The following is a 22,436-nucleotide window of genomic DNA, read 5'->3' as shown; positions in this document are numbered from 1 at the left end:
CTTTAAGTTTCAGGTGGACAGGTTGTACTGTCAATAATCCAACATCTGTCTTTCCTTTGGACCAGAGTTTATGGTACCTGGTTTAGCCATTCTGGAAATTGAGTACCTTGTGGCTTCTGTTCTTCCATCAACATTATAGCAGCTAGTACAGCTTGTTGAAGCTTGTCGCTTGTTCTTGTGGATAATTTTATTTCTTTACTTGTATACTGTACTGTGGCTTGAATGGCTGATAACACATTGGTTCCAAATAAATTGACTTGACAGTCTTCAGAGATGAGGAACTGCACAGGTACTGAAATGACTTCTTGTCCCACACTGATTTTGCAGGCTTGCTTTTCTTCAGAGGGACTGTTGTACTAGTCATTCCTGTTCCCAATATAGTTTCTAGTGCTTGCAGCTTTGTTGGTACCTCCTGTTATCTTAATATATTTTGTCTTGCTCTGGTATCTATAATACAGTCCAATTGTTCCCCTCCCGGTAGAGTAAGTGTGGTTGTTACTTTGGGTCCAGGAGAGTCAATTACTTGTACCGAAAGGTACAGTTCTGGAGCACCTGTTTCCTATGGGCTGGCTTCAGAGGCCGCCCTATTCTGAGCCCATGTCTTGTTATTGGAACAGTCCTTCCTCATGTGTCCTTGTTCATTGCTGAATAAACACAAACCCTTCATCTTAGATTCTTTTAAAGAGACTTTCCTTTGGGGCTTTTTTCCTGTGTTTCTGGACATCTGTTACTTGGATCTTGTTCCTGTTTCTTGCATTACATGGACAGTTATTCTGGGTACAGAGCTCTTTTCTTTCTTTTTTCTTTTCTTATCTTCTTGTCTTTCTTCTATGGCCTCTAAGACTTGTAGGAGTGATTCCATGGTTAAGGTAGAGGCTTCTGGTCTAACCTGGAACAATTCTCCTCTCAGGGCTTCTGTGAGACCATTTAAGAAATGTGTTTTCAAAAGCCTTTCATGTTGGGCATTGGCCACATCAAATCCTTCATCTATATGTCCTTGATGCACCATATCATGGTACTGTCTGACAGTCTGACCACTCTTCTGTTTAACATCTGGAAATGCAGGTACTCTGTCTCTTTGCTGGTTACACCAGTGTTCTAATCTGTGCATGTACTGTTCCCCGCTTATCTTTGTCCTCTGTGCATCTTCTGCTAGTGGAGCTACTATGTTTGCAGCTGCTCCTGCTGGATATCCTCTTACTTCAGCTTCAGCTGATGAACCCAATAACACGGAGTTTAGTTCCTGAAGATCTATCCAAGATCCTGTCCAAACAAGATTTATTCTCTTCATATAATTCAAATATGCAATTGGACGCTTGCGTGGGTCTGGAGCTTTGGAAATAATGTCATTCATATCTGATGCAGACCATGGTCTGTATTGTTCCTGTTGTCTAACAAAATTTCCTGCTAGTCCCGCGGCATTAAGGTCTCTAGTGATTTGTACAGATACTGGGTATGCTGTAATGGTCTCTTCAGGATATGGTGGTGGCTACATCTGATAAAACATCTGGACATGTGGTGCACAGGTATTACATGGACATGGTGTACTAAAGTCCCCTGATTGCATTTTCTTACACTGTTCTTTTCTATGTATTATCCTTGTCCCAATAGTCTGGGGACTATTTGCCAGAAACGGGTTGTTCTTAGAGATTATGGGTGTGTTCTGGCTATTGTCACAGTGTGGTTAGTTGGGGATTACCCAATTGTCACAAAAGGGGCAATGTTCATATCCTTCAGGTATACATTGGTGACATTGTGGACACTTTCTCTGTCTCAATTCCATTTGCAGAGCTGGATATATTGGATTGTATGGTTCTGAGGAAACTGTATACCACTTGCCATCTTTTTCTTCAGTACCACATTAGGTTCTCGTGAGTGTAAGGGTGCTGCAGGTGTAGTCAGGGTTGGTGCTGTGTTAGGTACTAACAGTGGTGGTACCTGAATCAATGGTGTCACTTGTGGTGGTGGTGGTGGGGGGTTTACTACTGGTGTTGGTACTGGTATCTGTATGTCCCATGCTATGTCTTCTAAAAATTCTTGTTCTTTTTTGGGCAGATATTCTGTTGCTACTCTTTTCCACATTTCTACTTGATGTTTCTTTTCTTTCTTTTCTATCCAAACATTCTGTTCCCTTAAAAAATATTTCCCATCTCTTGAAATCTAGAGTTCCCTGAGGGGGAAATCCTGCCCTTTTGAATACTTTTTGTATTCCCTTAATGGCTTCAGTACCTTCCTTTTGTCTGACTATATCAATGGGAGTCTTGGGCGCTAGGTCCTCCATACCCTTGCTCCCCTGTGCCCCCATATGGGTTACTGGTCACAGTTACTTTAGTGCCCCCATATGGGTTCCCGGTCACAGATACCTTATGTATAGTCTGACCCTTTCAAGGTCCTTATATTCCCCTCTCTCTAGATTCAATTACCTTATATACTGCAACTTCTATTACCTCCTGTATTTATGGGCAAATTTAACACCAGTGATACCCAAATAATACCTTGTAATTTCTTTAGATAATTGTGGTCTGATGCGTGTGTTCCCTGACTAATATGGTCAGTGCGTGTTGTGCCTTTATGTGATTCTCTAATGTACACCCCTGGAGTTGTTCCTAGAAGCAGGATCCCCCGTAAGTGTGGGTATGGGATCTCCCTCTGTTTGGAATACTAAAACTCCTGCACAATACACACAACTAAGATCACTAGACCCTTATTCCACCATTCAGTATTTTTTCTAACACCTTGTACCCCCTGCCTAAGTTATCAAAGACAGTATAATATGACTAACAGCGCTTAGAGACATACTAAATTAATTATCCCAATTTCTGTACCCTTATCCATCTAGAATCATAAAAAGAATGGGGAAATTGGAAACACTCTGCACCAGCTAACAATTCCTTTTATCATATCTATGAAAAGACCCTGACTAATATCCGTCAATAAGTTATGAATCTCCTACTGGATATTCAGAGACAAAATGAGTTGACCAGTAGAAGAGAAAAGAATGTCTCTTTGTTGGTGCACGTATAATAATTAAAAATTAACTTTTAATAAATTCATTAAAAAATGTCCGATAACGAAATAAAAATAATATAACAAGAATATATTTATCATACATACTTTTTGTCACAACTGAGGGCCTGAGCTGACGGGAGGCAGCCTCAGTTGTAGGGGCTGAGATGTACCGGAACCTGGGAGGTTGTATCAGACCCCTGGACATGTAAGTAACATGAATAATAACTGCCCGAAGGCGTGACCACGACAACTTGGATAAAAGTCAATGATGTTTATTATGACAACTCCGCAACACAGCAGCAGTAAAAGAAAACGTAAAAGTCAGCAAAGAATAAATACAGTTCCTGGGTACTACAGGATGGCAGGAGCCACAGGGCACTGGTAGTGTGAGATAGTTCTTATGATCTTCTAGATGGAAAGTCCTTACCAGGCCCGACTGTAGCAATGGAGATAACCCAGGATTGTGCCAGCTGGTGTTCCAGGAAAAGCTGGGTTGCTGAAGATAAAACAGCTGCTGTGGATACTGGCTGGAACCAGACTGTTGTTAGCACGGAGTGGATACTGGCTGGAACCAGTTAAATAATAAATGAACTTGGGAGCGATGAAATATGAACTGAAATGTAGAACTTGAGAGCGGAGAAATAATAATACCGGTGGAGAGTGGTAAAGTGTAGAAAGGACACCGGCCCTTTAAGGGAAGCTGTACTCTGCTGGAAGCTGAGATGGAAGCAGGTAAAGTTGTAGCTGGAAACAGATGAATCCACAATGGATTGGAGAGTCAGGCTACACCGCAGGTGGAATGCTGGTGCGGGTCTCTATGGTGGAAGTCTTGAGACAGAAGCTGGAACCTGGAAGACAATCACAGGAGAGAGACAAACAGGAACTAGGTTTGACAACCAAAGCACTGACGCCTTCCTTGCTCAGGCACAGTGTATTTATACCTGCAGCAAGGAAGGGATTGGCTAGGCAATTATGCAGATTATCAATACTGAGAACAGATTGGTGGAAATGATCAGCTGACAGAATCCAAGATGGCTGCGCCCATGCAGACAATTGGAGGGAAGTTTGGTTTGTAATCCATGTGGTAATGAAAACAGTAATGGCGGCGCCGGCCACCGGAGACAGGAGGCGCCAGGCTGACAGATGCACATCCAACCACGCGGACACAGCGGAGGCCGCGGCTGACGTAATCGCCACTCAGACACTCTGCATGCAGAAGTTCAGGGACGGCAGCGGAGGCCGCGGGAGACGCCATGCCAGGTGTAATATGGCGTTTACTGTGACAGCGTCCCAGAGTGACAGGAGAGGATACAGGAATGTACACATCAGGATAACAGATGGGATCCGGTCCTGGAGCGCTGAGCCAGCCTTAGGAGGCATCTGATGGGTAAGAAATGGCGTCCAGATACCCGGATCGTGACAGCACCCCCCCCCCTTTAGGAGTGGCCCCAGGACACTTCTTTGGCTTTTGAGGAAACTTGGAATGGAATCTCCGGACCAAGGCAGGAGCATGGACATCAGAAGCATTGGTCCATGAACGTTCCTCAGGGCCGTAACCCTTCCAGTCAATAAGATACTGTAGTTGACCGTAACGGTGACGTGAGTCCAGGATCTTGGCCACTTCATACTCAACGCCTCGTTGAGTTTGGACTTTCGGAGTTGGAGGAAGTGAGGAATGAAACCGATTCAAGATCAGCGGTTTCAACAGGGAAACATGGAATGTCCTGGGTATTTTTAAGAAGGGAGGCAACTGGAGTCTGTAAGCAACAGGATTGATGACTTGTTCAATCTTGAAAGGACCGATATAGCGAGGTGCTAACTTCATACTGGGAACTCTTAACCTCAAATTCTTCGTGGATAACCATACCCGATCACCCACCTTGAGAGCAGGAACTGCTCGACGCTTCTTATCCGCAAACTTCTTGTACCTGAACGATGCCTTGAGCAGAGCTGATCGTACGCTCTTCCAGATATTGGCAAACTGATGCAAGGTGATATCCACTGCGGGAACAGAAGTTGCTGGAAGCGGTTGGAACTCAGGGACTTTAGGGTGGAATCCAAAGTTAGTGAAGAATGGTGTTGAAGCAGATGAAGAATGATACTGGTTGTTATGACAGAACTCGGCCCAGGGAAGTAATTGAACCCAGTCATCTTGAGAGGAGGACACATAGATGCGGAGGAAGGCCTCCAAGTCCTGATTCACCCTCTCGGTTTGACCATTGGTCTGAGGATGGTAAGCCGTGGAAAACTTTAGCTTGACTTGGAGGACTTGACATAAACTTCGCCAGAATTTGGCTGTGAATTGAACTCCTCGATCTGAGATAATTTCTTCAGGAAGACCGTGGAGTCGGAAGATCTCTTGTATGAATACTTGAGCCAACTTGGAAGCTGACGGAAGACCGGTGAGAGGAATGAAGTGTGCCATCTTGGTGAACCGGTCAACTACCACCCAGATGGTATTGAACTTGTTGCACATGGGTAAGTCTGTAATGAAATCCATCGACAAGTGGGTCCATGGTTGATGGGGAACGGATAGTGGAACCAGTTGCCCCGCAGGCGACTGGCGGGATACTTTATGTTGGGCACACTTTGGGCAAGATGCAATAAACTCCAAGACGTCCTTTTTCAGAGTTGGCCACCAATAGGACCTAGAGATAAACTCCAGGGTTTTTTGGATACCTGTATGTCCGGCAAAACGGGAAGCATGGGCCCAATGCATGAGCTTCTTCCTTAGCATCGGCTTCACAAAACTTTTCCCTGATGGGGGCGTAGAGTCCATCCCTACCGTGGAGAATGCCAACGGATTTATAATAGGATGCTTGTCTCAAGACTCTGACTCATTTTCTTGCTCCCATGAGCGGGAAAGGGCATCGGCCTTGCGATTCTGAGAGCCCGGACAGAACTGGAGTTTAAAGTCGAACCTGGAAAAGAAAAGTGCCCATCTGGCCTGACGAGGGTTGAGACATTGTGCGCCCTTCAGGTATAAAAGGTTCTTGTGGTCTGTAAGTATGGTGATTGAATGAGAAGCTCCCTCCAACAGATACCTCCACTCTTCTAGAGCGAGCTTGATGGCTAGCAACTCCTGGTCGCCAATGGCATAGTTGCGCTCAGCTGGGGAGAACTTCCGGGAGAAGAAACTGCAAGGGTGTAAATGGCCATCTTTAGCCCTCTGAGATAACACCGCTCCTACTCCAACGGAGGAGGCATCCACCTCTAAGATGAAAGGAGAGTCGATGTCAGGCTGTTTCAGAACAGGCGCAGAGATGAACCTTTGTTTTAAAAGATGAAATGCTTGCATGGCTTCCTCAGACCACTTGGACGGGTTAGCACCCTTCTTAGTGAAAGCAGTAATAGGCGCCACAATGGTGGAAAAGTCTCGTATAAACTTTCGGTAATAGTTGGCGAACCCTAAGAACCTCTGGACCCCTTTGAGGGTTAAGGGTACCGGCCAATTTTGGATTGCTTGTAGTTTCTCAGGATCCATCTCTAGTCCGGAACCGGACACAATGTACCCTAGAAACGGAATGGACTTGACTTCAAAGACGCATTTTTCTAATTTGCAATAGAGATGATTGACACGGAGACGGGACAGAACCTCTTTAACCCAAAAACGATGTTCCTCTAAATCGTTGGCAAAAATGAGGATATCGTCTAGATAGACCACGACATGACGGTATAGAATGTCTCTGAAGATCTCATTGACAAAATGCTGGAAGACAGCTGGAGCATTGCTCAATCCGAAGGGCATGACGAGGTACTCATAATGTCCGTCACGGGTGTTAAAGGCGGTCTTCCACTCGTCACCCTCACGGATCCGGATGAGATTGTATGCACCTCGCAAGTCCAGCTTTGTAAAGATGGTAGCTCCGCTAACTCTGTCAAAGAGCTCAGTAATCAGGGGTAAAGGATAACGGTTCTTGATGGTAATGTCGTTCAAACCTCTGTAGTCGATGCACGGCCGCAGACCACCATCTTTCTTTTTTACAAAAAAGAAGCCTGCGCCGGCTGGAGAAGAAGAAGGTCGAATGAACCCCTTTGCTAGGTTCTCTTTAATATATTCCTCCATAGAATGCGTCTCAGGCAGAGACAACGGATAAGTTCGGCCTCGAGGTGGAACCTTCCCTGGAACGAGATCAATCGGACAGTCCCATTCTCTATGAGGAGGAAGGATATCAGCAGAAGCTTTACTGAACACATCCGTGAAATCTTGATATGGAGGAGGTGGAACATCAGACGACCTGGGGGAGGAAGAACAGACAGGCAATACTTTAAACAAATTTGCGTAGTCGTCCAATCAATTGTAGGATTGTGAAGACGGAGCCATGGAAGGCCCAGGACCACAGGATGTGTGGCTCTTGGAATCACTAAAAAAGAAATAAGTTCGGAATGAAGAACTCCCACTCTCAGACGAACTGGTAGAGTCCTTAAAGAAATGACTGCATCAAAAATTTTGCTGCCATCCACGGCAGTTAAAGAAATGGACGAAGGAAGTCTCTCGGTGGGTAGGGACCACCGTTTAACATAGGCTTCGGTAATAAAGTTCCCAGCTGCTCCGGAATCAAGGAGGGCAATGACGTTCCGATAATGTTGAGCAACTTGAAGCGAGACTGGGAGATTACAATCTTGAGGAGATGGAGAGGAGATCATTACTCCTAGCCGGCCCTCTCCTTGGCGAGCTAGGATTTGGAGTTTCCCGGACGTTTGGGACAGGCATTAATGGTGTGAGACGGAGCTGCACAATAGAGACAGAGAAACTCGGAGAGACGTCTTCGGCGCTCAGCAGGAGTTAAACGGGAACGGCCAAGTTGCATGGGCTCATCTTTAGATGGTGACAGTTGACGAGGAGGAGGAGCAGAAGATTTTGGAGCAGATGATCTTCCACGCTCAGTTGCTCTCTCTCTGAAACGTAAATCAACTTTCGTGCAGAGTGAGATTAGCTCATCTAACTTAGAAGGTAAGTCTCTGGTAGCTAACTCATCTTTAATACGCTCAGATAAGCCATGCCAGAATGCAGCATACAGGGCCTCGTCGTTCCATGCCAGTTCGGATGCCAGGATCTGGAACTGTATCAGATATTGTCCTACAGTACGTGACCCCTGGCGTAAACGGAGAATCTCGGATGAAGCTGAGGTTACCCGGCCTGGCTCGTCGAAGATGCGCCTGAATGTTGACACGAAGGCAGTGTAGGAAGATAGCAGGGTGTCGGACCTCTCCCATAACGGTGATGCCCAATCAAGGGCTGAGCCACTGAGAAGAGAAATAATGTAGGCAATTTTTGTACGGTCACTGGGAAAATTGCCAGGTTGTAGCTCAAACTGAATCCCACACTGGTTGAGAAATCCCCTGCAGAATCTTGGAGATCCGTCAAATTTTGCTGGCGTTGGAAGATGAAGACGTGGAGCAGAAATGGGTAAGGTGGGTGGGGTTATAGCTGGAGTCACTGTGGTTGACGCACCAGACGCGCCTGATCCACGGAGAGTTGTCTGAATCCCATCCAGCCGAGTAGAGAGATCCTGGAGACAGCGGATGATGTGGCCCTGTGCAGCCTCCTGATGTTCTAGTCGGGCTGCCAGTTCTTGCATCGGCCTGGCCGCTTGATCCTGGTCTCCGGCTGGATTCATTAGGTCAGTGCTTACTGTCGCAACTGAGGGCCTGAGCTGACGGGAGGCAGCCTCAGTTGTAGGGGCTGAGATGTACCGGAACCTGGGAGGTTGTATCAGACCCCTGGACATGTAAGTAACATGAATAATAACTGCCCGAAGGCGTGACCACGACAACTTGGATAAAAGTCAATGATGTTTATTATGACAACTCCGCAACACAGCAGCAGTAAAAGAAAACGTAAAAGTCAGCAAAGAATAAATACAGTTCCTGGGTACTACAGGATGGCAGGAGCCACAGGGCACTGGTAGTGTGAGATAGTTCTTATGATCTTCTAGATGGAAAGTCCTTACCAGGCCCGACTGTAGCAATGGAGATAACCCAGGATTGTGCCAGCTGGTGTTCCAGGAAAAGCTGGGTTGCTGAAGATAAAACAGCTGCTGTTGATACTGGCTGGAACCAGACTGTTGTTAGCACGGAGTGGATACTGGCTGGAACCAGTTAAATAATAAATGAACTTGGGAGCGATGAAATATGAACTGAAATGTAGAACTTGAGAGCGGAGAAATAATAATACCGGTGGAGAGTGGTAAAGTGTAGAAAGGACACCGGCCCTTTAAGGGAAGCTGTACTCTGCTGGAAGCTGAGATGGAAGCAGGTAAAGTTGTAGCTGGAAACAGATGAATCCACAATGGATTGGAGAGTCAGGCTACACCGCAGGTGGAATGCTGGTGCGGGTCTCTATGGTGGAAGTCTTGAGACAGAAGCTGGAACCTGGAAGACAATCACAGGAGAGAGACAAACAGGAACTAGGTTTGACAACCAAAGCACTGACGCCTTCCTTGCTCAGGCACAGTGTATTTATACCTGCAGCAAGGAAGGGATTGGCTAGGCAATTATGCAGATTATCAATACTGAGAACAGATTGGTGGAAATGATCAGCTGACAGAATCCAAGATGGCTGCGCCCATGCAGACAATTGGAGGGAAGTTTGGTTTGTAATCCATGTGGTAATGAAAACAGTAATGGCGGCGCCGGCCACCGGAGACAGGAGGCGCCAGGCTGACAGATGCACATCCAACCACGCGGACACAGCGGAGGCCGCGGCTGACGTAATCGCCACTCAGACACTCTGCATGCAGAAGTTCAGGGACGGCGGCGGAGGCCGCGGGAGACGCCATGCCAGGTGTAATATGGCGTTTACTGTGACAGCGTCCCAGAGTGACAGGAGAGGATACAGGAATGTACACATCAGGATAACAGATGGGATCCGGTCCTGGAGCGCTGAGCCAGCCTTAGGAGGCATCTGATGGGTAAGAAATGGCGTCCAGATACCCGGATCGTGACACTTTTCAGTGAATAAAGTGCTTAATAAAGTGAAATTTAAAAAATCAAGGCTCGCTACCTGTATCATGTATTTATTCATCAAATAGTTTGAATATATTACTGTAGATCAGAGTCCAAATATCAATCTCTGATTGAACCGTTATGTGTGGAGAAAGAGGGTATTAACAACCATCACCTAAGTGTTCCATAATCACACCAAGAATAATTATTCAATGTTCACATATAATGTGTCAATATATATTGTAGTCTGCCTGGTGATTATTTACCTCCATTATACGGAGCTCATACATACATACATACATACATACATATAGATTGTTCATACTATATAGATCACATTCATGTAATCTCTAAGTGAGAGCCTGCTATCTATGACAGTTATATCTTAATAGACTCCTTAAAGTACCATCTATTCAATAGTGTTTACAGTTGTCACAAATTAATACAAGTGTAATTATGCCATCTGTTCAGTAATAGCTGAAGTTGTTACAGATTGATACAAATATGACTATTTATCAGAATCACTGTGTACTCCCTCCAGTTATATTTTCATAAGCTCGCTAAGTTACTTATGAATTGAGGTTTTTTTTTTATTCATAATCCAAACTTGTAAATGCAAAAGAAAATTAAATTGTCACTGGTGGTTGAACCTTTATATGCTCCTTAATGTGTCATCCATTCAGTAGTGGTTATAACCTATGGATATAAATGTGACTGTTGGAAGAGATAGCTGAGTGTATTCACTACAGCTATTTATGAATTGTAATAAATTCCCATAACTTCAGTATATAATACCCTAGTAGATCTCATAATATGTCTGATGGTTTTATTATAAGGTATTTGACAGCTTCCCTCATTAATATAGTGAGAAAACCTTTCAATAGTGCAGCCTTATAAGTTCTCTACTGAATTCATACACATAAGTCATTCATTTCAAAGAGTCTGTGCGTCTACTATTTCTGATACTCTGAACTTCAGGGTATCTTCTTAAAAAATAATGATTCCTACATACAGATGTATGTATATCTGATGTAACAGGTATATAGGGCTGGACTATAGGACACATACTATGTATCTATACAGAAATAAAACTTACTGGATAGTATGTGATCACCTTACACCAATCTTATCCTACAACTTGTGACAGATATTTTCTACTGAGATGTGTTCCTACAATTTTTGATGCTGCAAAGACTGAACATTTAAGCAAAAACAAACAAATGCAGTTCTAACATAAATCTGGCAATCTAGACATATAACACAAATGTCATACAAGACACCCTCCAGCCTTAGGAGCCACGTAGGGTCACCTAGAGGAAACGTGAAGGACTCTGACCTGGAATTGCGGGTACGTATCCGGACACCTTACATAAGAATGTCCACGTATCACTTCTTTTTCATGAGAGCCAAGGTCTATATGCAGAAAAGATCTTTGGACCCAGGAGCACCTATTCCCAAGAAGACAGGACAAGCCTTTAGGTTGCATTCAGGAAGGGGTAGTCTTTGGTCCTCTGATCAATTTCGCCAGCCTTTTATATACATCTCATGTACCACTCATACAACACACTCATATCATGCAGTCATACACTGATAACGAGACAGCTTATACTTTAAAGACAGAAGGTTACTGGATTCTTGGATCCCGCTAACCCGTCCCCACTGAGCCCCACCATACCTCATGAAGAGCTGAAAGAGAGTAAGAAGGTGCCAAAGCACTTGTCTTTGCTTACCCCACTGTACAGATTTATTTCAGCTGGTTCCTGGGCATCAGCGGTTGGTCTGGTCAGTGACGGCAGGAATGTAGGGGAATCCTGGACAAGACCCCCAGTAAATTTTAGGGTAATAGGCTTACACCTCTACTATCAACGCCTTAGTAGCCCTTCTGTCTTGGAGATTCAAAGTACTGGATACAGCCGGCTGGAGAGCAAGAAGTCACACTACACAATTGTAAGTATAACACTGCTCTGTCCTGTGACAGAGAGTGCTTTTATTCATACCAAAAGAGAAGTGGGCTTTTACATGCCCTCCAATCACAGTGAAGTATAAAGTTAGCTAATCATATATATATATATTACAAGTTTCAGTGACATAGAAGGTAATATTCAGAAGACACAGTCCCAAACTATTCCTGGAGTCTGTCTTGTCAAAGAATGAGGCAATTGCTGAAGATCTCTATTTCTGTCATTCTCTGTCTCCTGGCTTCGCATTCTTATCTTGTAAAGTATTTTAAGGAAACCACCTGTTGTCTCACACATACAATACAAGCAACGATGACCTTATAATATATGTAAAAGGACATATATACAGTCTTTAGAATATAGTGAAACATTAATACAGCAAAAGCATTTTAATCAATATTACTCTTACACTAGGCAACGGGAGTCCGGCACGGAGCTTGGTGTTAGCGCTGGAAGGCGCACGTCGCTGTGGGGTGACGTCATCGGGAGCGGACGGACGCCCAGACCCCGGCGGCGCGAGGAGGCACACATTCACTTGGTGAGTTATAAATGTTTGTTCTTTCTGTATGTGTTTTTATCCTGAAGACGATTAATAAAATCGAAATGTTGATATCTACGGGTGCAGTCCCGTGTATTCTGTGAGCAAGTCCCGTGAGTGCCGCCAGTTTCCAGCTTTATACTGTTTGGTGTGCATACACCTGGGAGGGCACCAGGGCAAGGTAGCTCTATATTTGAGAGTGCCGACCATAACTATATATATATATATATATATATATATATATATATATATATTAGTGATGAGCGGATTCGGTTTTACTCGGTTCTCAAAACCGAATCTTATTGGCTCACTGATGTCACGTGTTTTGGATAGCCAATAAGATTCGGTTTTGAGAACCGAGTAAAACCGAATCCGCTCATCACTAATATATATATATATATATATATATATATATATATATATATATATATATATATATATATATATATATATATATATATATATATATATATATATATATATATATATATATATATATATATATATATATATATATATATAGTGAGTCCATGAAAGCGGCACTGACAGACTTAGGTAAATAGGTAGAAATGGGTGCTTTTAATATAGCATCATCTACATTTCGGGGTCACAGCCCCTTCATAAGGATGATATCATACAAACAAAACAGTGTTTAAATACCTGCCAAAAGTGAAGGTCCTCCCCGCTGCCACCTGGCACGCTGCCCGGATTCTGGCCCTGCATTCACTACGCCCCGCGGAAGTGACACAGCTCCGGCCCGACCGCCTGACGTGTTGGGGCTGGATAAGGGTAACCATAGAAACATAAATACATAAACAAATTGTGCTTAAAACGTTTCCCTGTTATAAGAAAACCACAATCACTTAACTAATAACACAAAAATAAACATACATCAAAATGTATGGTGACCTTGACAACGGGGCTTGTTTGCCCCGAAACGTTGGAAGTTAATGGGAGTGAATTTTTAAATACACTATCTCGTTTTGGAAGTCTCCGAGTGCCGCTGCATTTGTTTCCTTTACCTAGCCTATTTTAGCCAGAGGGCACCGGAGCATTATTATTATTATACTAGTGGGAGTGCCGGTCCATGTAACATCCATTATACTGTATATCTTATTGGCTCACGGGCTGGCGCAAATTGAATAGAGGTACCGCCGGCAGAGAGTGAGGGGCACGCTGCACTCTCCTCCGCTCATACATGTGTCTGGAGCTGTCGGGCAGTGCAGCGGTGTCCGGGATCCAACCGAGCCGCATGCGGCGGATAAAAGAGCTGCATGTGGCTTGAGAGCCGCGGGTTGGCCACCGCTGATCTATGGGGTTGTGTATTATTATTTACTAATAATTCTCCAATTACCAATATTTAGGTACTGTCTAATCTCTGCTTTTATTTTCTTTCAGAGTTGGGTACAATATATTTTACCCATTGCCCAGAACATCTTCAGTAAAGTATTACTCACCAGTTCCCAGACAATAAACAGCATGAATTTGAAAACAGTGGCATATATATCATTTTCTGTTAACAAAACAATTGCAATATTAAACAATGATATAGAGGTTCATAGGTGTGCGTGGAGGGGTGCCTGGTGCGCACAGACACCCCCTAATGTCCGGCACCCCGATCTTACATGCCTAATGCAGCGATTGCCAAGCAGGCTGATTACTGTACCCTCTGCGCTGCACCCTGTCAGGACTGCATTACTGACCGGACGCCTGGGTTAATCAAGGGTGCTACTGCCACTGGTTCTCAAACTACGGCTCCACGTCCATGTACAAAAACAGCGTGATGTGATGTGATTACGTCATGTTGCTCGCACGCCAACCCGTCACACCCGCCACACGCCCACCTCGCTCCTTCTATGCTATGCCAACGCCAGCCACTGATGAGCTGCAGCATGCAGCCAGCGATCCTCTTAGGAAGACAAATTCAATACTGGCAGGTGGTCAGCAGCAGCATTGACACGTCACTCATTTTTCCAGCAGCAGCAGTGCTAGTCTGTGACTGTCAGTGTCAGTGAGTGACTGACTTGTAAGTAAGCTGCTGCAGCTTGCAGAGGAAAGAGTGGGGAGCCAGACCATGCTGAGGAGGAGCAGTGTAATTGCACTGAGTGCCATAGGGGTGTTCGTTTGGTGCACACCACCAACATGTGACAATGTATCTGCTTTATTAGGATTGGTACAAGTATGGATATTTTATATTGCGTTGACCGTCAATAGATGGTGTTAGACATGCCCAAAAGACGGTGCTAGACACACCCCTCTGATGGTGTACCCCCTAATAAAATGTGCTGTGCATGCCTATGTAGAGGTTATATATATTATTGTGCTCTGTAACAAACACATGATTATTCTAGTATTTATAAATAAGCAAAGAACTAAAATGTATACATGGAAAACTATAAAATAAAGTATTGAGCAAAGGCTGTGAATACTTATGTACATGTGATTTCTTTGTTTTTTTATTTTTAAGAAATTATCAAAAATCTTTAAAAAAAAACCTTTTTTCACGTTGTCAATATGGGGTATTGTGAGTAAAATTTTGAGGGGAAAAATGAATTTATTCCAGTTTGAAATAAGGCTATATATATATATATATATATATATATATATATATATATATATATATAGCATCTGCATATGGGCCTGGTGGCGATATTTAATTGTATGCGTGTACATGCATATATACACACACATACATATATTTGTATGCTCCTTATTCTGTTCCACCCCCTATCTGTTAATTACTGACCCACCCACTTTTCACCTCCTCAATAAGTACTGTATTACCCCAGTGCCTAGGCACCTGAAGTTACACATAGTGATCCCTAAGAGGTAGCACTTAATAAGGAAGTAAGGAGGGGTTACACCTATTATACTGATTACATGGGTAAACCACCCATCAAGCTGTAGTATTTGTACTGTCTGTGGTCCTGCAGAAACCCCCATGGGCTATTTATCTAAAAGTTGTTTCCTTGTTTTCCCTCGTATATAGCATGGTTCCTCTTACAGGCACAGCAGCAGAATTATAGCAACTCTGCTGAGTGCAGACATGTAGTGAGGTGCTTCTTGCTGCTGAAGAGCCGGGATCGAAGGGCCTGGAGGAGGTGCATCAGGGCTATGTGGAGCGGCCTTGGGGGCGCCCCTTGGGAGCCATAGTTACATCCGCCTCCTATGTGCCTACACATGACTTGATGTTACACATGTCAGAACAGAGGAAGCGATGTGACACTATGTGGCTCAGCCTGATAGTGGGGGCTGCACCTGATTAGATCTGCAGCAGCGGCCAGCGCAATGTAAAAAGGAGGAGGAGGCACAGACATCCTTCAGTTTTTCACTAGATGAATTCAGTGGCAACCTCCAGGGACCGGCGCCCGTAGACAGCTTGCTAATGGTAAAGCCAGCCCCGACTGTAGTGCCATCTGATAATGTGATGTATATTTTATTTTGTACACATTGATCACAAAAAACAATATTTGCAGTTTTTCCTTTCGGTATTAACACAGAGATGCTTGGGGCTACTAACTTGTGAGCAAGCCACATAAGCTGGGGTTACATACGATATCCCGGAGGTCGGGATGTCAGCAGTCAATATACCAATGGTGGCATCCTGGCTCTGGGAATCCCAATAATGAAGGAGTGAGGTACGTAACCCTAATCCATAACCCCCTAACCCTCCCACACTTGCAGCCTAACCCTAACCCTCCGGTGTGGTGCCTAACCCTAACTTCCCTTCCTGCAGCCTAACCTTCCCCTGGGGTGCCTGACCCTAACAACCCCCTACCTCAGCCTAACCCTAACATCGCAGCCTAAACCTAACCTCCCCCTGCGGCTTACAGTACCTTTCCTGAGTGGCGGCAGTTCCTCGTTCGGGATACCGGCGCTGGCATTGTAATCCTTTCCGGGTTCCCGGCATCGGCATGCCAATCGGTGTTGGGAATTCGGCGTTGGTATTCAGAACGCAGGTTTGTATTAACAATGGGGCTGATAGAGATGAAGCTCCAGGTCCACCCTCTAAAATAGGCCCACAGCATCCTCAGATCTCTGAGCTGCAGTAGACGGGAAATAAATGTCCTTCTACTGCAGACTCCCAGCGGGGCATGCCATAGTCCGCTCTGCCCTCAACAGCCTACACCCCATTCCCGCGGCGCTGGTAGATTAAATGGCGCTGCTGAAAGAGACAGGATAAGGATTTCCCAGCCTTGTGTGTCTCGGCGGCGCTTCTATGGCAAGTGCAGGGCCGGCTCGAGGGCTGCTCCAGCTGAGCGGCTGTGCGGGGCACAATCCCGTAGGGAGCACTGTGTGGCCGCCGCCATTGTGACCAGTAACAGTAGTGACCTCAGGCGGCCAGAGGCAGTGCCACGGTGCACTGCGCCTCCTGAATCCCTCCCCTGCCCTGTTAAAGGCAGCTTCGGGGACTGATCGCACAGCTGTCACCCCCTTCCATATATGCCAGCCCCCTGCCACTGCTGGAACTGCGTGTGTGCTTCCTGGTGGCTGGTCCTTCCCCCGAGCCGACAGCCACCAATGACATGCTGTGAAGAAGCCTCTCTCTCCCCTCTATGAGACGCCGCTGTCTCCTTCAGTCCTTCCCGACCGAGTCACATTGCCTGGCCCTGTCATGTGCTGCAGCTGCACAGTCAGAAGAGGCACCAAGCTAAAGACCTACCTTTTCTTGAATGGTGGTATGTACGTAACTGGAGTGGGCTGACGGTGTGTAAAAGCAATCAGCGGGTGGGGTAGTGGCTTATTACAGTTATGGAACTGTATAAATGCTATTCTGTGTTGTGTATTATTGATTGTGTAGGGGGTGTATTATTGGGGGGGTGTCTAAATAATATCTAGAGAGTGTATTATTGTGTTGGGGTGGGGAGTGTATGGTGTGGGTTTGGGGGGTGTATAAATGTTACCTGTGGGACAGTGGGGTGTATTATTGTGTGGGGGTGGGGGGTGTATAAATGTTCTCTGTGGGTGTATTGTGTGAGGGTGTATAAATGTTATCTGTGGGGTGTATTATGGTGTGGGTGGTATATTATTGGGTGGGGGGTGTATAAATGTTATCTGTGGGGAGTATTACGTGGGATGCATTATTGTGTAGGAGTGTATAAGGGCGGGATGTATTAAAATACATCTCCGCCCCTCGCCACCCACCGCAGTGATGCTAATCGCATATGTACTAACATGTGGAATTAACATCGCAATGCATTGACAGAGGGCCCCCGCGAGGTGTGCGGAGGGCCCGCTGTGAGGTGTGCGGGGGTCTCCGTCACCTCCCAAGGGTCTCTGTCTCCTCCCAGACCCAGGAGGTAACATCCTCCTCCCTGCAGCCCGAAGGACCTCCGGCTGTGTTGCTGGGGAAAGAGGTGTTGCTGGGGAAAGAGGAGTTTGGGTTCCGGGACCACGGGTTGCCTGCACACAGGTATGCTGGGGAAGGTTGGCGTGAAGCGACGCAAGGCGGCAGGATGTGGTGGTGGGATGCGATAAGAAGCCCATACGCTTCTATAGGGTATCACCTTAAAAAGATGGCGATATCCTCCATATCGTTAAGTGGGCGGCCTGTGGTTAGTACATTTGAAAATGTGGTAAAAGCCCCGAAAATGGGGGTTTTACCGCATTGGTTCTTTAGTACATCCCGCCCTAAATGTGAAGAGGGTTGGAGTGTATTATATGGAGTGGGCGTTTATTATTATGATTTGAGGGATGTGGGGTGTATTATTATGTGAGATGGGGGTGTAGTAATGTTATCTGAGGGTTAATGTGTTTAAACGTTATCTGAGGGGTGAATCATTATGAGAGATGGGGTGGATGTAAGTTTTGGTGTGTATATTTATGATATCTTGGAGGAATAGGAGTATTACTATACAGGGGAGTAGTGGGAATGCATATGATATCCCGGCGGCTGGGATGCCAGCAGTCAAAATACCGACTGCTGAATCCTGACGCTAGGAACCCCGACACCTTTGGGAAAACGTACCTAACCCTAATCCCTAAACCCCCTCCCCCCCCCCTTCCCCGTCACCTAAAACTAACCATCCTCCCACACAGCCTAACCCTATCCACGCTGGGTGCGAATAGTTGTAGTTTGGTGCACCAAATCGAACGCTCAATGCATATGCCCATAAACAAGGCTGGCTAGTATATTCCACAATCAATCCTGTCATCAGAAACAATACATTGTATGTGGGTGTAGCGATGGTGTGGATGCCCTGAAACATTGAACATGTAACATACTTGATTGCCAATATATATATATATATATATATATATATATATATATATATATATATATATATATATATATATATATATATATATGAATTGGTGACAATAAGCGCCCAAGAGTGTGGTTTATATAACAAGGTGAGTATAAATGAAGGTATCAAGGGTGGGTATATTAAAACCAGTTAAAAATAAGAATTTACTTACCGATAATTCTATTTCTCGTAGTCCGTAGTGGATGCTGGGGACTCCGTCAGGACCATGGGGAATAGCGGGCTCCGCAGGAGACAGGGCACATCTAAAAAGCTTTTTAGGTCACATGGTGTGTACTGGCTCCTCCCCCTATGACCCTCCTCCAAGCCTCAGTTAGGTACTGTGCCCGGACGAGCGTACACAATAAGGAAGGATCTTGAATCCCGGGTAAGACTCATACCAGCCACACCAATCACACCGTACAACTTGTGATCTGAACCCAGTTAACAGTATGATAACAAAACGAAGTAGCCTCCGAAAAGATGGCTCACAACAATAGTAATAACCCGATTTTTGTAACAATAACTATGTACAAGCATTGCAGACAATCCGCACTTGGGATGGGCGCCCAGCATCCACTACGGACTACGAGAAATAGAATTATCGGTAAGTAAATTCTTATTTTCTCTAACGTCCTAGTGGATGCTGGGGACTCCGTCAGGACCATGGGGATTATACCAAAGCTCCCAAACGGGCGGGAGAGTGCGGATGACTCTGCAGCACCGAATGAGAGAACTCCAGGTCCTCCTTAGCCAGAGTATCAAAATTTGTAAAATTTTACAAACGTGTTCTCCCCTGACCACGTAGCTGCTCGGCAAAGTTGTAATGCCGAGACTCCTCGGGCAGCCGCCCAGGATGAGCCCACCTTCCTTGTGGAATGGGCATCTACATATTTCGTCTGTGGCAGGCCTGCCACAGAATGTGCAAGCTGAATTGTACTACAAATCCAGCGTGCAATAGACTGCTTAGAAGCATGAGCACCCAGCTTGTTGGGTGTATACAGTATAAACAGCAAGTCAGACTTTCTGACTCCAGCCGTCCTAACTATATATATATATATATATATTTTTAGGGCCCTGACCACGTCTAGTAACTTGGAGTCCTCCAAGTCCCTAGTAGCCGCAGGCACCACAAGAGGTTGTTTCAGGTGAAAACGCTGACACCCCTTCATGAAGAAACTGGAGACGAGTCCCAGTTCTGTCCTGTTCAAATGGAAAATTTTAATATGGGCTTTTGTAAGACAAAGTCGCCCATTCTGACAATCGCCTGGCCGAGGCCAGGGCTAACAACATGGTCACTTCCCATGTGAGATATTTGTCAACAGCATGGTCACTTTCCATGTGAGATATTTCAAATCCACAGATTTGAGCGGTTCAAACCAATATGATTTTAAGAAATCCCAACACTATGTTGAGATCTCACGGTGCCCCTAGGGGCACAAAAAAGCTGTATATGCAATACATCCTTTACAATCTGGACTTCAGGAACAGAAGTCAATTCTTTCTGGAAGAAAATCTACAGGGCCGAAATTTAAATGTTAATGAACCCCAATTTGAGGTCCAAAACACTCCTGTTTTCAGGAAGTGTAGAAATCGACCTAGTTGAATTTCCGTCGTGGAGCCTTCCTGGCCTCACCCACGCAACATATTTTCACCACATGTGGTGATGACGTTGTGCGGTCACCTCCTTCCTGGCTTTGACCAGGGTAGGTATGACCTCTTATGGAATGCCTTTTCCCCTCAGGATCCGGCATTCAACCGCCATGCCGTCAAACGCAGCCGCGGTAAGTCTTGGAATAGACATGGTACTTGCTGAATCAAGTCCCTTCTTAGCTCCCCAGGCCCTTAGTCCTCTGTGAGCATTTCTTGAAGTTCCGGGTACCAAGTCCCTCTTGGCCAATCCGGAGCCACTAGTATAGTTCATACTCCTCTATGTCTTATAATTCTCAATACCCTGGTTATGAGAAACAGAGGAGGGAACACATACACAGACTGGTACACCCACGGTGTTACCAGAACATCCACAGCTATCGCCTGAAGGTCTCATGACCTGGCGGAATACCTGTCCCGTTTTTGTTCGGGCGGGACGCCATCATGTCCACCTTTGGTCTTTGCCAACGGTCCACAATCATGTTGAAAAACTTCCCTATGAAGTTTCCACTCTCCCGGGTGGCGGTCATGCCTGCTGAGGAAGTCTGCTTCCCAGTCGTCCACTCCCGGAAAGAACACTGCTGACAGTGCTATCACATGATTTTCCGCCTAGCGAAAAATCCTTGCAGTTTTCACTGCCCTCCTGCTTCTTGTGCCGCCCTTCTGTTTACGTGGGCGACTGCCGTGATGTTATCCCACTGGATCAATACCGGCTGACCTTGAAGCAGAGGTCTAGCTAAGTTTAGAGCATTATAAATTTGCTCTAAGCTTATTTATGCGGAGAGAATTCTCCAGACTTAATCACACTTCCCTGGAAATTTTTTCCCTGTGTGACTGTTCCCCAGCCTCTCAGGCTGGCCTCCGTGGTCACCGGCATCCAATCCTGAATGCCGAATCTGCGGCCCTCTAGAAGATGAGCACTCTGTAATCACCACAGGAGAGACACCCTTTTCCTTGGATATAGGGTTATCCGCTGATGCATCTGAGGATGCGATCCGGACCATTTGTCCAGCAGATCCCACTGAAGAGTTCTTGCGGGAAATCTGCCGAATGGAATTGCTTCGTAATAAGCCACCATTTTTACCAGGACTCTTGTGCAATGATGCACTGACACTTTTCCTGGTTTTAGGAGGATCCCGATTAGCTCGGATAACTCCCTGGTTTTCTCCACTGGGAGAAACACGTTTTTCTGGACTGTGTCCAGAATCTTCCCTAGGAACAGTAGACGTGTCGTCGGAAAAAGCTGCGATTTTGGAATATTTAGAAACCACTCGTGCTGTCGTAGAACTACTTAAGATAGTGCTACTCCGACCTCCAACTGTTCTCTGGACCTTGCCCTTATCAGGAAAGCGTCCATGTTTCTTTTAAGAAAAATCATCATTCCGGCCATTACCTTGGTAAAGACCCGGGGCGCCGTGGACCATCCAAACGGCAGCGTCTGAACGGATAGTGACAGTTCTGTACCAGGAACCTGAAGTACCCTTGGTGAGAAGGGCAAATTTGGACCTGTAGGTAAACGTCCCTGATATCCAGTGACATCATATCGTCCCCTTCTTCCTGGTTCGCTATCACTGCTCCGAGTGACTCCATCTTGATTTGAACGCTTGTATGTAAGTGTTCAAATATTTCAGATCTCACCGAGCCGGTTGGCTTCAGTACCACAATATAGTGTGGAATACTACCCCCTTCCTTGTTGTAAGAAGGGTACTTTGATTATCACCTGCTGGGAATACAGCCTGTGAATTGTGTGAGGGGGAGACGTCTCGAATTTCCAATGTACACCTGGGATATTACATGTAGGATCCCGGAGTTCCCTTGCGAGTGTTGCTGAAACTCTTGAGATGACCCCCTACCGCACCTGAGTCCGCTTGTACGGCCCCAGCGTTATGCTGCGGACTTGGCAGAAGCCGTGAGGAGCTTCTGTTCCTGGGAATGAGCTGCTTGCTGCAGTCTTCTTCCCTTTCCTCTCCCCCTGGGCAGATATGACTGGCCTTCGCCCGCCTGCCCGTATGGGGACGAAAGGACTGAGACTGAAAAGACTGTCCTTTTCTGCCAATATGTGACTCGGGGTAACAAAAGGTGGATTTT

At 45.6% G+C, this 22,436-nt stretch overlaps 1 long non-coding RNA gene across 5 annotated transcripts in view; it reads right to left on the bottom strand.

The window, feature by feature from the left end:
* Positions 1–22,436, bottom strand: part of LOC135059652 (uncharacterized) — a 143,905-nt gene that overhangs the window by 91,395 nt on the left and 30,074 nt on the right. For 4 of the 5 annotated variants that reach the window (XR_010246066.1, XR_010246060.1, XR_010246054.1 and 1 more), the window contains exon 3: positions 13,114–13,232. This is a non-coding gene — a long non-coding RNA (uncharacterized LOC135059652). Of the gene's footprint in view, positions 1–8,569; positions 9,385–13,113; positions 13,233–22,436 lie in introns of those variants that run through there. The other variant, XR_010246078.1, reaches the window with a different exon arrangement.

Source organism: Pseudophryne corroboree, chromosome 1 (genome assembly GCF_028390025.1).
Source record: "Pseudophryne corroboree isolate aPseCor3 chromosome 1, aPseCor3.hap2, whole genome shotgun sequence".
NCBI lineage: Eukaryota > Metazoa > Chordata > Amphibia > Anura > Myobatrachidae > Pseudophryne > Pseudophryne corroboree.
The sequence above is the reverse complement of the archived record's forward strand: the minus strand, read 5'-3'. Positions and strand labels throughout refer to the sequence as shown.